General features: G+C 38.5%; 1 long non-coding RNA gene across 1 annotated transcript in view; it reads right to left on the reverse strand.

Moving 5' to 3' along the window:
- LOC116567148 overlaps positions 1-13921 on the reverse strand; it is a 39824-nt gene that overhangs the window by 10440 nt on the left and 15463 nt on the right. The window contains exon 4 of the long non-coding RNA XR_004276125.1: positions 2919-2980. This is a non-coding gene — a long non-coding RNA (uncharacterized LOC116567148). The remainder of the gene's footprint in view (positions 1-2918; positions 2981-13921) is intronic.

Below are 13921 nucleotides of genomic sequence, written 5' to 3' on the forward strand. Positions count from 1 at the left end.
CCACTGCTCAAAAGATTAGAGATTTCTGGCATTCGTATTAAACTTATTAATGGTGATTATCTAATAAAGTTGGTCTCATTACCTTAAACACAGAAAAATTGCAGAAGAACTGAATAAGAGAGTGTGGATGTATTATACCTTCTCTTCTGGGGGAAAAAAAAAAAAAAGAATCCCAGGGTGCCTGGGTGGCTCAGTCAGTTAAGTGTTCAACTCTTGATTTCAGCTCACAGCTTGATCTCAGGGTCTTGGAATGAAATCAGGGTTCATGCTCAGTGGGGAGCCTATTTGAGGATTCTCTCTCTTCTCCCTCTGTCCCTCCTCTGGCTCTCGCTCTCTCTCTCTTTCTCTCCCTAAAATAAATAAATCTTTTTTTTTTTTTTTTAAAAATCTCAGCCTGAACAACATACACCGAGATATGTCATGCCAGTCACCATGATTTAGGTATGAAAGAATTTTCTGGACATCATCAACTACAACATTTAGGAAGAGAGGAAGGGATTCTACATGAAGACAAGCTTTGAAAGCTTCTAATTATCCATCTGAAAAGATGAAAGTAGCGGTGGAGGGAATGAGTGGATGGGTGGAGAGTGCAGTAAAAATCTGATTAAAGTTTTCCAGGTTATGGAGGTTAAAGAAATGGAGAGCCATAGATTCTTTAGCCAAATTTGGGAATACCAGACATGGTGAAATTTGAGTCTGAAAGAAGCAGATATACAACACACAAAAGGAAGTACCACTCCTTCCCTACAAAAGGAAAATATAAATTGGGTACAGTAAAGATTGAGAGACATTATGGACCATGTGCGTTCTTGCGGGTCCTGACTTCAGTGAGTGGCTCTTGGAACTCTAATAGGAGATTATAATCTACAAATATCGTAGAGTCCATCCTAACCTTTTTGAGCCAGTGTTTTTTAGGGTAATCATGACTTTTCACATACAATACCATCATTCTACTTTCAGACTCAGATACTGGTCTGGGAGGACCTGGACTGACATGGATTTTTATGAGTGTTTATATAATGGGGAGTACTGGCATTTCCTCTACAGCCAAGTTTTCCTAAAGCAATGAGATATAATGTCAATCAAAGCACAATTGATAGTACACATACTGCTGCTACTCTCAACATAAGAACATATGCAGGCTTTGCTTGGTTGGCATTATGCTTTGTTTACCATAACACAGATGATAATTATGACCAGCAAGTACTTATGTCATGCTCTATTAATAAGAGTGCTTTTAGTAATCGCTATCACAGGTCATTATTCCCGATTAAAAGTGAAATGTCACACTGAATGCTTTAGACAATGAGTTAAAGTAGTACAGCTATATACAGATAGCTTTTCATTATTTATTTATTATTTATTTTTATTAACTATCTTTACTGCTGAAATTCCTGCAGGAAAAAAAATCGACTTTGTTCCTACCAATCCAGGACTCTATCTTCTAGCGCTTGGTTTCCTTCTCAAACCACGGGATTGGGGCAAGGAGGTTACTTAAGAATGCAATTATTGTGGGGTAACAGAGCTGTGGGCAGCTGAGAGCTCTGAGTAGGCAGCTTATCGTAATCAGGGTAGAAGATGTGATTCAGGCTGCTGGAGAGAGGCACGAGCAATCCTCTCAAGACAGAGTCTGCTCCAATACTTAAAAGTGTAATTCTTCACCGAAAAGACGGGGATTGCCCTTGAATTGAAAAGCTGCAAGTGACCTTCCAAGGTCATCTAGTTCATCCCCTTCAGGCACAAACCCTTAGAACCCATAGTAACTTGACGATAAGGCAGCCTGAGAGACAGGGCCTGCATTCCAGAATCATTCCAACATTAAGAAGTTCGTTGCCAAGAAATTCCTCTTGGGTTTAAATACAATTCTTCATGCTATGGCCAATTTGCTTTTGTTTTTGTTTTCTATTTTCTTCTCCTGAGACACAAATAAGCTGGAAGACTAAGGAACCAAAGGAACACAACCTGCCCAAAGTTGGTGAATTCAAAACTAGACAGCTCATTCTGTATCCATTCTTTCCCCCAGATCTAAAGAACAGCAAATGCTTTTCTTGGCAGGCAGAGGGCACTGGCAGGAGGCAGCTGGTCTACCTGTTTGCCGGCCACTAAAATCCTTCAAGGCTCAGGGTACAACACACCAGGGAAGCATTTGCTAGTGCCAACCAAAAAAAGAAAGAAAATGGTAGAAAAAAGAGGAAGGAGACCAGCAATTTAAACGTCTACAAAAATACTGAGCTACGTGGGTCTGAGCGTGAGGGTGAGCAGGAGGTCTCTTTTTCACCCAGGTAATGATTGTACGAGCCCCATAAGGAGATGGTTAAATCAAACACCGAGATGACGGCTCTTAAGAGGGGAAAAATATGTCAATCACACTTTGCCTTTGACACAAGGAAATTCCTTGAAACTGAGAATGGAGAGTGGAAGGGAGGGAGAATGTCTCCTGATGTGGGTGGCCAGGAAACCGGGGGCCAGAAAAGCACGAGAGGAGAGAGGGAGAAAGACAGAGAGGGAAAAAAACACAAGATTGAATTCTAATCAAAATGCTATGAGGCGTTCACACCAGGCCTTGAGAGAATATTAACAAGGTTACCCGAGGGGGGGCCTTTAGCCCCAGGAATTATTAGTGAATATGGAATTATATTTGCACAAACATTACCAGATGCAAGGAGCTAAATGTCCTACAGATGTGGAAGGAGCCAGCGTATGTTCCAAATAGGCAGCAGCTTTGTTTGTTTTACCCTTCTTGTAAGAGGCTGGGTAGCACGTTTCTGAGGGGTTACATTTCTGGAATGACCACCATACCTCTAGGCCCCCGTTTCTCGCCCATTTCTTCCTCGTTGCTTGCGCCAGCCTCAAAAGTATCTCAGCCCAGGACCACATGGAGTGGTCTTGAGGCAGGTTTGACAAACTTACCAGCTTACCTCTACTACCTCCAGGTATCATAGTGCTCTAGGTGGATCATCGTGGTTCAAGAAGGGCTTTTCTGAAAGATGAAAGAGTCCAGAGTCAGGTAAATCACATCCATTTCAAAGAGGAGCTGTGAACTCAAATGTAACCAGCTGATGTTGGGAGGTGGGGAGCCCAGCAAAATATGGAAAGAACAAAGAGTTTCCTTCTGACATGCCACCATCACAAACTCAAGACTCAGTTTAATTTAGATTCACCACTACTGAAGGAGACATAGCTCATCTCTGTGTTTGGAGTTGTTGCCTTCCAGAGTCTCCTGAATTTGTAACCTTAAATTCCTGCCACCATTTTGCTCATTTTGAGTAATACTTGCCAGTATGGGGGACAGAATTGTTCAGCACATTCATAGGGCATATAGAGGTTGGTGACCACGAAGCTAATGGCGTGATACCCTCCAAGGCCCTGGTAGGGGCTCTATCAATGTGTGGGCATGGTTATATGTTTGGTAAAGTTTATAAAATTAAAGTACTTAACACTAATTCATTAATTGGTGACTGACTTTCCCTCTGCCACATCTCCCTTCGTGTAGGTTGGCTTTGGAGTTGAGTTGAAGATACATTTAGCTTGAGTGGCATGGGAAGTATTCTGTAGTTCACATCACTTTTTTCTATAGTTGATGCTAGCCCCCTGATTGTAGGAATGGATTTCAACACTCTTATCATTCATTATCTATTCATTTAGTGAGCTGGAGACCAGAGCGTATCATGCCGGGATAGGAGTGTAGTCTACAATGCCCAGTCCCAAGATTAGGAGGACCAAGAAGGAGAAACAAGAATTGAAATGTACAGAGTCAGAAGCTAACCCATGAAAGACTTACCTAAGTCTTGCAACTCTTACATGAAAAACCTTGGTAGAACTTTTCCCAAATTTGACAATCATGAAATTTTGTGTGACATTACAAGCAAGTTGTGATGCTGAAAAAAATTCTTCTAAACTATCAATAATAGAAAACAAATTTTGATCAATCATATGAGAGGAAAGTTAAAATATGTTCTCATTCTCTACATATATTACAGAATTTTTGTCAAATGAAGAGGCCATCAGAATATAGAGCAAATATATATATCTGTAATGTATATGTACACACACACACAAAACAGGTATTTCAGGTAACTAATAAATTAAAATATCATGTTGTTTTCCCGAATTTTGTGACAATCTTGATATTTGTTAGTTTGTTGTGTTTTATTTTATTCTAAGTAAATACTCACTTTACTATTTTTTATAAGATATTTATATTTTTATAATCAGACTTGTGTATTCTTTTTCTTAAAGAAGTCCTCCAATATTACATAAGCTTTAGACCCAATATACCCAAATTTGCTTCTGGTTCTGTGCACTACGTTAACACAACCAGTTTTTTTTTTTTTTTTTAATTTCGTTCATCAACTTATAAGGTAGGCCTTGTTGATATCATTTTAGAAAAGAGGAACCCGAGATGTTTAGTCATGGTTCCTATATGGATTTGAATCCAGGGTCTGCCTTACGCAAAAGGAAATAGATTAGTCTGGCCCTAACTGTATTCCCGACCCCCACCAGAGGGCACGCTGAGTCCTAAAGTGATCTTTCTGTGCTTTATCTAGTCTGGTTTAAAAGGCTTCCACGGACATCCTTCTCCTTCCCACCCTAAACCATCTGCCCCCTGAACTACCTCATTGTTACTAGATCTGATAGCTCTCACTGCCAGACAACTTTTCTTCATTTCCTCTCCATTACTATGAAATCTGCCCTGTGGGCCTCTTGGTCAACTTCTTCTTGTGATATTTGACTATTTTTTGATGGTGTTTACACTTCATTAAAGGAAGAGGGAAGATATTTCAATTCATCTGGGTGGAAGAACATATCATCTCTGAAGACTCTTCTTTTTTAATTAAAATTCAAAACACACTTCCTCCAAGAAGCCCACCACATTCATTTCAGGAAGCAAAATCCCCGTGCCATCCTCTCAAAGTCCCTTTATGACTTGCTATTGGCTATTCACGACCACACTGGATGTGTTTGCTTATATTCTCTTTCTTATTAGAAAACTCAAGATTAGCAATGCCTTACAGTCTTTACTTCTTAAACTTAAACACATATTTGGATTCCAAAATTGTTGTGGGAACTCCATGGAACGTTCATACTGTATGAAAGGAACCGAAGTCTGTTTTTTTCTTCAGTACACCTCAGTATCCATCATGCTGCTTCCAAAATGAAAAATATGCAAGTTCATTTTGTATAAAAACAGAAAACCTCACTTCTGTGGTGAAACAAAAGCTCATCAGATGCTGAGACGCTGGCCTGGTTCTCCCATGTTCTAATGCATGGCTTTAACTCTTTCAGTGGGTAATAGTGGCAAACAAAAATGCTTCAGTTTCTCTATCTGTGAAATAAGAATTGTGCTATTTCTTTCCCATTTACTTCACAAAAGTCTCATGGGGAGCAAGAGTTAAATGATTAATGACTTAAAGCTCTTAGGCAAACACAAAATGCTTAATAAAAATAATCCTTCCTTGCCACAGTGATAGACACCAGTGACCTGATGCGAAACCTTGACAGAAATGGAAGGCAATTCAGATAAACTTTGGGCCTTGTCCATGAATTTGGGCTTCTTTTCCTCTGGTGAGGACAATCTGGGTCCATGTTCCTTGACTTCCTTCACTGACCTCCATTGACCAGACCGTTTATAGCTCCTGCAGGCTCAAGCCCAACCCCCAAGTTACATGAAGTCTAGCCTTCTGGTTGCAGAGGAACATGTGGGAGACCGTAAAATGCGCCATTGTGCAGTCAATATAATTTTATCCTCTCTCTTTCGGGGAACATGCCTGCTCAACCCATACCACAACATTATTAAGAAAACTATTTGAGATCAAAACTCCATTTTTCATCAAGTTTAGGTCCTTCCTAAGAGAAGCCCTTGCATAGCTCTGGAAAGAGTCTCTGAGTGAACGTTTCCTGTCATGACTGAAAGAACTGGGGTGGTGCTTGAGGGGTAAGTATATCTCTATTGGCAGAAACCATAAGGTTGTTTTAAAAGGAACCAGGGGTTCTGGCCTAATTTTAGGTTATTGTGTTTATTGAACATAATCTCTTCCTGGTTTTCAGGTTTAATAAAGTCATGTGAAATCACCCTGGACTCAAATTTGATCCATGAGTAAATTCAGAAAACTCAAGGTGCATGCTTCCTTAACTAATTCTGCTGCACGTTGGACTGTCTTGTTCTAAAGCAGCTTTTAAAAAAATACCTTTCTTTAAAAGAAGGAAAGGAAATAAGAGAGTTCCTATTAGAGAAAAGAACCACTAAGCTTTGTCCTGTTTCATGAAACAGAGGACAAAGCAGTACAAAAAGCTTGGACTTTGGAATCAGACAGACCTGGGTTTAGAATCTCAATAGTATCAGTTTCTAGCTGTGAGATCTTGAGCAAGATAAATCTTCCCTGAATCCATTTCCCTGGGGGACAAAATCTCCCTATCATAGAGCAGCAGTGAAGACTGAATTAGATATTGTATAAAGTGCCTGGCAGAATACCTAGTTTACAGTAGACAGTTCATATATAAAAGCGAGGCATAATCATGGGAATGAAAATAATACATTCCTTGACTACCCATATATCAACAAAGGGTCTTGAGGATCAATGCGCTGGGCACCCAAGGAAAGGCAAAAACACCGTGATTTACACAAAATGACATTTACCCTCAAAGATCTGACCATTATGTTTCATTTTTTAAAATGTTATTAAAAATATGTCTTTATATATTCTCTGGTTTTGTGTAAAATAACATCCCAATCATAGCATAGGTTCTTGAATTGTGTAGGTTATAACTGCTCTTCCACAATATACTTACTCCTCAGAAACGCTGCATACCAAAAAATTACATGTTCTAATGGAAGGAAAATGGAGAAAAACATATTCAACTTTGTAACCAGACCACTAACCAAACCAGTATTGATGATGTGGGAGAGAAGCCCAGAAAAGCAGATCAGCAGGAGGCTGCCTCAGGGGAAATTTAAAGATACATAAAAACAATAATGTGGGGCACCTGGGTTGCTCAGTGGGTTAAGCCTCTGCCTTCAGCTTGGGTCATGAGGGATGGAGCACCGCATCGGGGTCTCTGCTCAGAAGGGAGTCTGCTTCCCCTTCTCTCTCTCTGCTTGCCTCTCTGCCTACTTGTGATCTCTGTCAAATAAATAAATAAAATCTTTTAAAAAAAGAAAAAATAATGTGACTTCTGCTTCTGGCTGAGATGGAGTATCAGGGACTAGATTTACCAAAAATAAAAACCTGGACAAATACATGAAACAGTAGCTCTCAAGATGATTAGAAACCAGCAATGATGGCCAGTGGTCTCTGAGTGATGGAAAACTAAAAAGGTGAGCCCTAGGAGTGCCTAGCTTGTCTGAAGAATGTTTCCAGTCCGTGACACAGAGAGAAGGACTTGGCGGTCTCCCTGACTTGAGGAGATGGAGCTGGGCATCCAGGTAAGCCAACGTGGCTAGAGTGCTCATCATAGAGAAGGGGAGATGAGAAAATTGCAGAGAGAGACCTGAGATCTACATTGGGCCCTCTTCATGGTTTCAGTCCATAACTGATTAATCATGGGAGTAGGGAAACTACCTGAGACTACAGAACAAATCACTTTATAGACAAAGAACAAGCTGTCCCAGGGTTCATACAGAGCCAGGACAGCAGCCATTCCTATCCTCCAGTGTGGAAAACCTCATGATTCATGAGGCCAAGGTTAGTAATGAAAAGGTTCCTACCTCAGCAGTGGGGAAGAACTAACCCTAGGCTAGATATTGCTCTGGTCCCACCAAACACAGCCTAAAAGCAATGCCCAAGGGTTATCAAACTGCTTTCAGATAATTTGGCCATATTCCAGAACAAAGTTTTATAATATTTTTAAGAATATAAAAATATCCCCCATCTCATAAGATAAAATTCATAATGTTGGCCATCTAATAAAAAATGACCAGGTATGCCAAGAATCAGAAAAATAAAACCCATAATGAGGAGAAAAAAAACACAAACAATTAAAATGTATCCCCAAATGACTTAGCATTACTAAATAAGGACAGGAAAACTGTTCAGATATGTGTATACCATATGTTCAAAAAATTAGAATATCAACATATTAAAAAAGATATGAAAGATTTTTAAATTGAAGTTTAATTTTATTAAATAGAACTTCTACAGTTGACAACAAAGATGTCTAAAATGAAAAATACATTGGATGGGATTAACAGCAGATGAGACATCATGGAAACAAAGACGAGTGAATGTGAGACACAGAAATGGAAACTATCCAAATTGAAGCAGAAAAGATTAAAAAGAAGAATAGGAACAAGAGAGAAAGAAAGTGTTATTGAACCATGGGACAACTTCAAGCAGCCAAATATGTGTGAAATTGGAGCTGTGAAAGGAAAGTTGGGGCAGGGGGAGATACCAAATATTTGAAAAACGAATGTCTGCAGTACTTTCAGACTCACTAAAAAGTATAAACCCATAGTTCTGAGAAACTCAATGGATTTCAAGCCAAAGAAATATGAAGAAAATGACCCTAAGGCACATCATAATCAAATTACTTAAAACTAGTGATAAAGGGGAAATCTTAGAAGTCTGAGAATGATATTTCACACACAGTTATAGAAGTAAGGATGACACAGAGTTTTGTCAGATACTATGCAAGCGAGAAGCTAGTGTTGAATAGCTTTAAAGTACTCACAGAAAACAGACTTAAACTAAAAAACGGTCTGCTTGTGATCCTCCCAATAGACAGAGGAAAAAGCATTTGACAAATTCCCATATCCAGTCCTGATTTTTTGTGGGGGGGGGGGGGAAGAAAAGAAAAAGAAAAGTCTCAGCAAACTAAGAATAGAAGAAAACTTTCTCAACTTGATACATAGCACCAACAAAGAAACCTATAGCTCAGAAATCATGCTTAATGGTGAAAGACTAAATGCTTTGCCTTCAAAATCAGGAATAAGTCAAAGCTCTCTGCTCCATCACTTCTCCTGAACATTATACTGGAGGTTCTAGCCAGTACAGAGGGAAGGAAAAGAAATAAAAGGTGTCCAATTGGGACAAGAGAAGTAAAACTGTCTTTATTCATGGATGACATTGTCTATGTAGAAAATCCTAAGGAAGCTACAAAAAAGCTACTAGAACTAATTAGTGAGGTTAGCAAGCTTGGAAGACAGAAGATCAATACACAAAATACAATCGCATTTCTATATGCCATCAACAATTAGAAACTTTAAAATGCTATTTATAATAGTGTCAAAAATACGAAATTACTTAGGGATAAACCTGACAAAAGGTGTTTAATATTTCTATACTGCGAGCTACAGAATAGCACTGAAGGAAACTTGAAAAGACCTGTAAATGGAGCAATATAGTGCATTCATGAATCAGAAGTTTCAATATTGTCAGCATGTTAGTTCTCTCCAAATTGATAGATTTGATGCTTTCCCAGTCAGAATACCCCCAGGTTTTTTGTAGAATTTGACAAGATGATTTGAAAATTTATATGAAAATGACAAGACTCGAGAATACTTAAAACACCTGGAAGTGGCAGGACAAAGGAGAACTTAACACTATCTAATTGTAAGACATACCATAAAGCCACAGTGATCAAGATGTTGTGGTATCAGAGTCAAGGAAAACAAATAGATCTCTGGAACAGAACAAGGAGGCCAGAGCTAGACCCACACACATATCGTCCATTGATTTTATTTTAAAGATTTATTTATTTATTTATTTATTTGAGGGGGGAGGAGCCAAGGGAGAGAGAGAAACTTCCAGCAGAATCCCCGTGGGCACAGAGCCCAATGAAGGGCTCGATCTCAGGATTCTGAGCTCATGACCTGAACTGAAATCAAGAGTCAGTCGTTTAACCAACTGGGTCACCCAGGTGCCCCATGTATGGTCCCTTCATTTTTGGCCAAGGTGCAAAGGCAATTAAGAACAGAAAAGAAAGTCTTTCTAGAAATAGTGCTGGCACAATTTTATAATTCATATGCGAAGAAGTTAACTTTGATCCATAACTCACACGGATACTGAAAATTAACTCAATAAAGACTATACATCAAAATGTGAAACCTAAAATTATAAAACTATAAGAAATTATTTGTCGAACCATCTGATGTAAGTTACAGATATCATGACATTTCAACCCTGAGTACTTCAGCGTGTATCTGAAAAACTACTATCTTTCCATGTTACTGTTATCATACCAGTAACGTTAACACTGATAAAATATTATCTCATATAGAATACATATTCAGATCTTCTCCATTGATGCAGTTATATCCTTTTCTTGTTATTTTTTTTTATGTAGGATCAAACCAAGGATTATGATTGCATTAAGCTTCCATGTCTCTTTATCTCCTATATTCTCAAATAGTCCCCCTCTCCCAAGTCTTTAAATAATTTCATGACATGGACATTTTTCAAAAGTCCATGCCAGTAGTCTTGAAGGATGTTTAACAATCTGGATTCTCATATTGGTTCCTCAAGTTCTGATGCAGGTTAAATATCTTTGACAAGTATATTACGTTAAGTGATGTCGCACATTTCCCGTTGTATCACCGTACCTACCAGCTAATGTCATTTGCTGCACTGGTGAAGCTAAGTTTAATTCTTTGGTTGAGTGGCATCTGCTAAATTTATTCATCATAAAGATATCTTTTGTCTTTGTAATTAATAAGCAATCTATGATGTGATATTTTGAGATATATGAATACTGTGCTCTCCAATAACAGTTCACCATTAACAATACTTTTTCAGTCTTCTATTTTAAAATTGAGATATAATTGACATATAACATTATATTAGTTTCAGGTGTACAACATAATTATTCAACACATGTATGTACTGTGAAATGATCCTCAAAGTAAGTCTAGTTAACAGCCAGTATTGAAGATCTCTACCTGGGGTGTCAGGGTGGCTCAGTTGGTTAAGCCTCTGCCTTTGGCTCAGGTCATGATCCCAGAGTCCTGGGATCGGCAGGGAGCCTGCTTCCCCCTCTTTCTCTCTTTCTCTGCCTGCCTCTTTGCCTACTTGTGATCTCTTTCTCTCTCCCTCTCTCTGTGTCAAATAAGTAAAATCTTTAAAAAAAAAAAAAAAGATCTTTACCTGAATCAGTTCTTCCATTGGTTGTTGAAAAATGGTAAATTTATAATTTTAACATCTCTTCTATATGTATTAGTTGACATTCTTCAATAAAGAAGAGATTTCCTTCTTCCTCCTGCCTTGCTTTATTTTTTTTTTTTAGGTTTTTTTTTTTTTAGTATCACCATGGACACAGGGACCTTTAAAAGTTCAATTTGTTGGGGCACCTGGATGGCTCAATGGGTTAAGCCTCTGCCTTCAGCTCGGGTCATGGTCCAAGGGTTGTGGGATCGAGCCCCGCATTGGGCTCTCTGCTCAGTGGGGAGCCTGTTTCCCTCTCTCTCTGCCTGCCTCTCCACCTACTTGTAATCTCTGTCTGTCAATAAATAAATAAAATCTTTTTTTAAAAAGTTTAATTTGTCATGCTATTATATTATTATAATATTTAATACAATATATTATTAATGTGTTATATGTTATTACATGATATATATGTCAATATATGTTATTCTTTGTGTTGCTCAGATTGTCTCAAATTTTGCCATTGACAGCCCCTTCAGAACTGCCTGTGTCCTTTAGACATGACTTCTTTAGTCTTTGAACACTCTCTTGATTTGATTTCTGGTACTACCTATTTTGGGTACATCTTGTGCTTCTTCTGCTCCAAACTTCGAACTGGCCACTTTCCCAGAGAGCCCTGTTGTTTTTAGTAAGGAACAGTATTTAGGAACCAAGACCTAATTTCCAGGTGTACTTACTGCTACTGACAGAGTTCATAATGGAATCCTCCAATTTCCACATCCTTCCTCACCCTTCCCTATTGTACATTTATCTTAAACAGGAAGACACGAGCTCTTAACCATCTCAATGTATTTTCTTCTTTTGCTCTATCCTACATTATAAATAAAGTAATTTCAGTACTCCAAACCAATCCTAACAACAAACCTAAATTCCAGAGTTTGTTACAAATCTTTTGATCCTTAGACAATATCCTGTTCAGGTTACTGTGTCCAAAATTTACTTTAATTCTGTTAACCTGCGGGTTATAGTATCAATTTGAGAAATGGTTAGGTTTATTTTTTTTTCTTGGTTGTATTCACTTTCAGGGTTTGCTTCTTTCAGTCTTTTCAATTCAATTTAGTTTTGAATTTGTAAAACATTTACATACTCAAAAATTCATATTACATAAAAAGATAAACCCAGGGACACCTTGCCCCCAGCTCCATCTTATCTAGCTCATTACCTGCCCCTTATCCCACCTAAGGTTACAGGTGGGTAACCTATCATTTTGGATTTGTCCTTCCTGTGTTTCTATTTTTTGCAAAAATATTTTTATTTTTCCTTCTTCCTAACACAAAAGTTAACATATTCCATAAACTCTGTTGCATCTTGCTTTTTTCACTTAAGAGCATATCCCAAAAATCACTTCATATTGGGTCACAGAAGTCTTCCTCACTGTCTTTCATGGCTTCATCACACCCCAATGCGCGAATATACCATAGCTGACTAGTCTCCACAGGAAGGAAATTAGATTGTTTCCATTTTAGTTGCTCTCATAAATATTATCACAATGAATAATGTTAATTATATTGTTTCCTCTTTGCTGTTGTTGTTTCCTTTTTATGTGTCCAAGAGTGTATTAGCTTGCTAGGGCTACTGTAGCAAAATACTGTAGACTAGGTAGCTTAAACAACAGAAATTTAGTTTTTCATAGTTCTAGAGACTATCCAAAACCAAGGTGCCAGCAAGTTTAATTTCTTCTGAGGCCTCTCCCCGTGGCTTGCAGATGGTCATCTGCTTGCTGTGTGCGGACATGGTCTTTTCTTTTACTGCGTATTGTCCATGTCCAAATCTCCCTTCTTATAAGGACACCAGTCGGATTGGAATAGGAAGCACACATAGAACTTCATTTTGCCTTAATTACCTCTTTAGAGGTCCTATCTGCAAATACAAATCACCTTCTCAGGCACTGAGCATAAATGAATTTGGGAGGGGACACAGTTCAGCCCATAACCAAGAGTAAATGCTAGAATTGTCAAATTCCACTTCATTGGGTTTATACAATTCTGTACTACCATTAGCAATTAAGTACTTATTTTTTAAATTTCTTAAAATATCTGGAAAGATAATTGCCCACTGCGTAGCAATGGGCACCCTAAAAGTTTTTCCTTTCATACTGAAGGTTATAGTTTTATTCTTCCTATTCCCGCTGCCCTTGCCCAGGATAACCATGTTTGAGTTTCACAGATTCCATCTAATACTGACATTAATTTCCTATTTACTGATTGCATATGAGATACTGGATGTTATTGACATATCTTTTGTAGCAGACCAGACAGGACTTTACATTCTTGTGACTAAGTTCCCCCCGCCCCCTTGAATCTGGATATTGTTTTGCAAAAAATTCCTGCCCAGAAAAACTTCTCTACAGTTATAATTCTGAGGGTGCGGTATTAAAGAAAATGTCTTCATGTGGGCATAGATCCAAGTGTTCCAGCCTGTGTGAGAAAAAGAGGAACTGAGCACATTTCATTCTAGAAGAATTTAAAATGAGAAGTCCAGATTGTACGAACGAAGGGCAATACTTGACCATTGTCCCTGCTTTGTAGGTATATCCTGTAAAAATCAATTCTCATTTTAGGGCTATGATCTCATGGGGGAGATAGTAACATTGTTAGAGATTTATAGCTATCTCTAGCCTTCTGCATCTTGTTACCATAGCGTTACCTCCCTCAGTGTTCACCCGTAGGTAGCCAGTAAGACGTATTCCCTTCCCCTCTGTGAGTGCTCTTATCAGAGCTCTGTTTCTAACTTCCCCCTCCTGTGGTCTTCTTTTGATGAATGGTCTTCTCTTCTGGGCTATAATT

The sequence above is a fragment of the Mustela erminea genome, chromosome 10 (genome assembly GCF_009829155.1).
Source record: "Mustela erminea isolate mMusErm1 chromosome 10, mMusErm1.Pri, whole genome shotgun sequence".
Classification (NCBI taxonomy): Eukaryota; Metazoa; Chordata; class Mammalia; order Carnivora; family Mustelidae; genus Mustela; species Mustela erminea.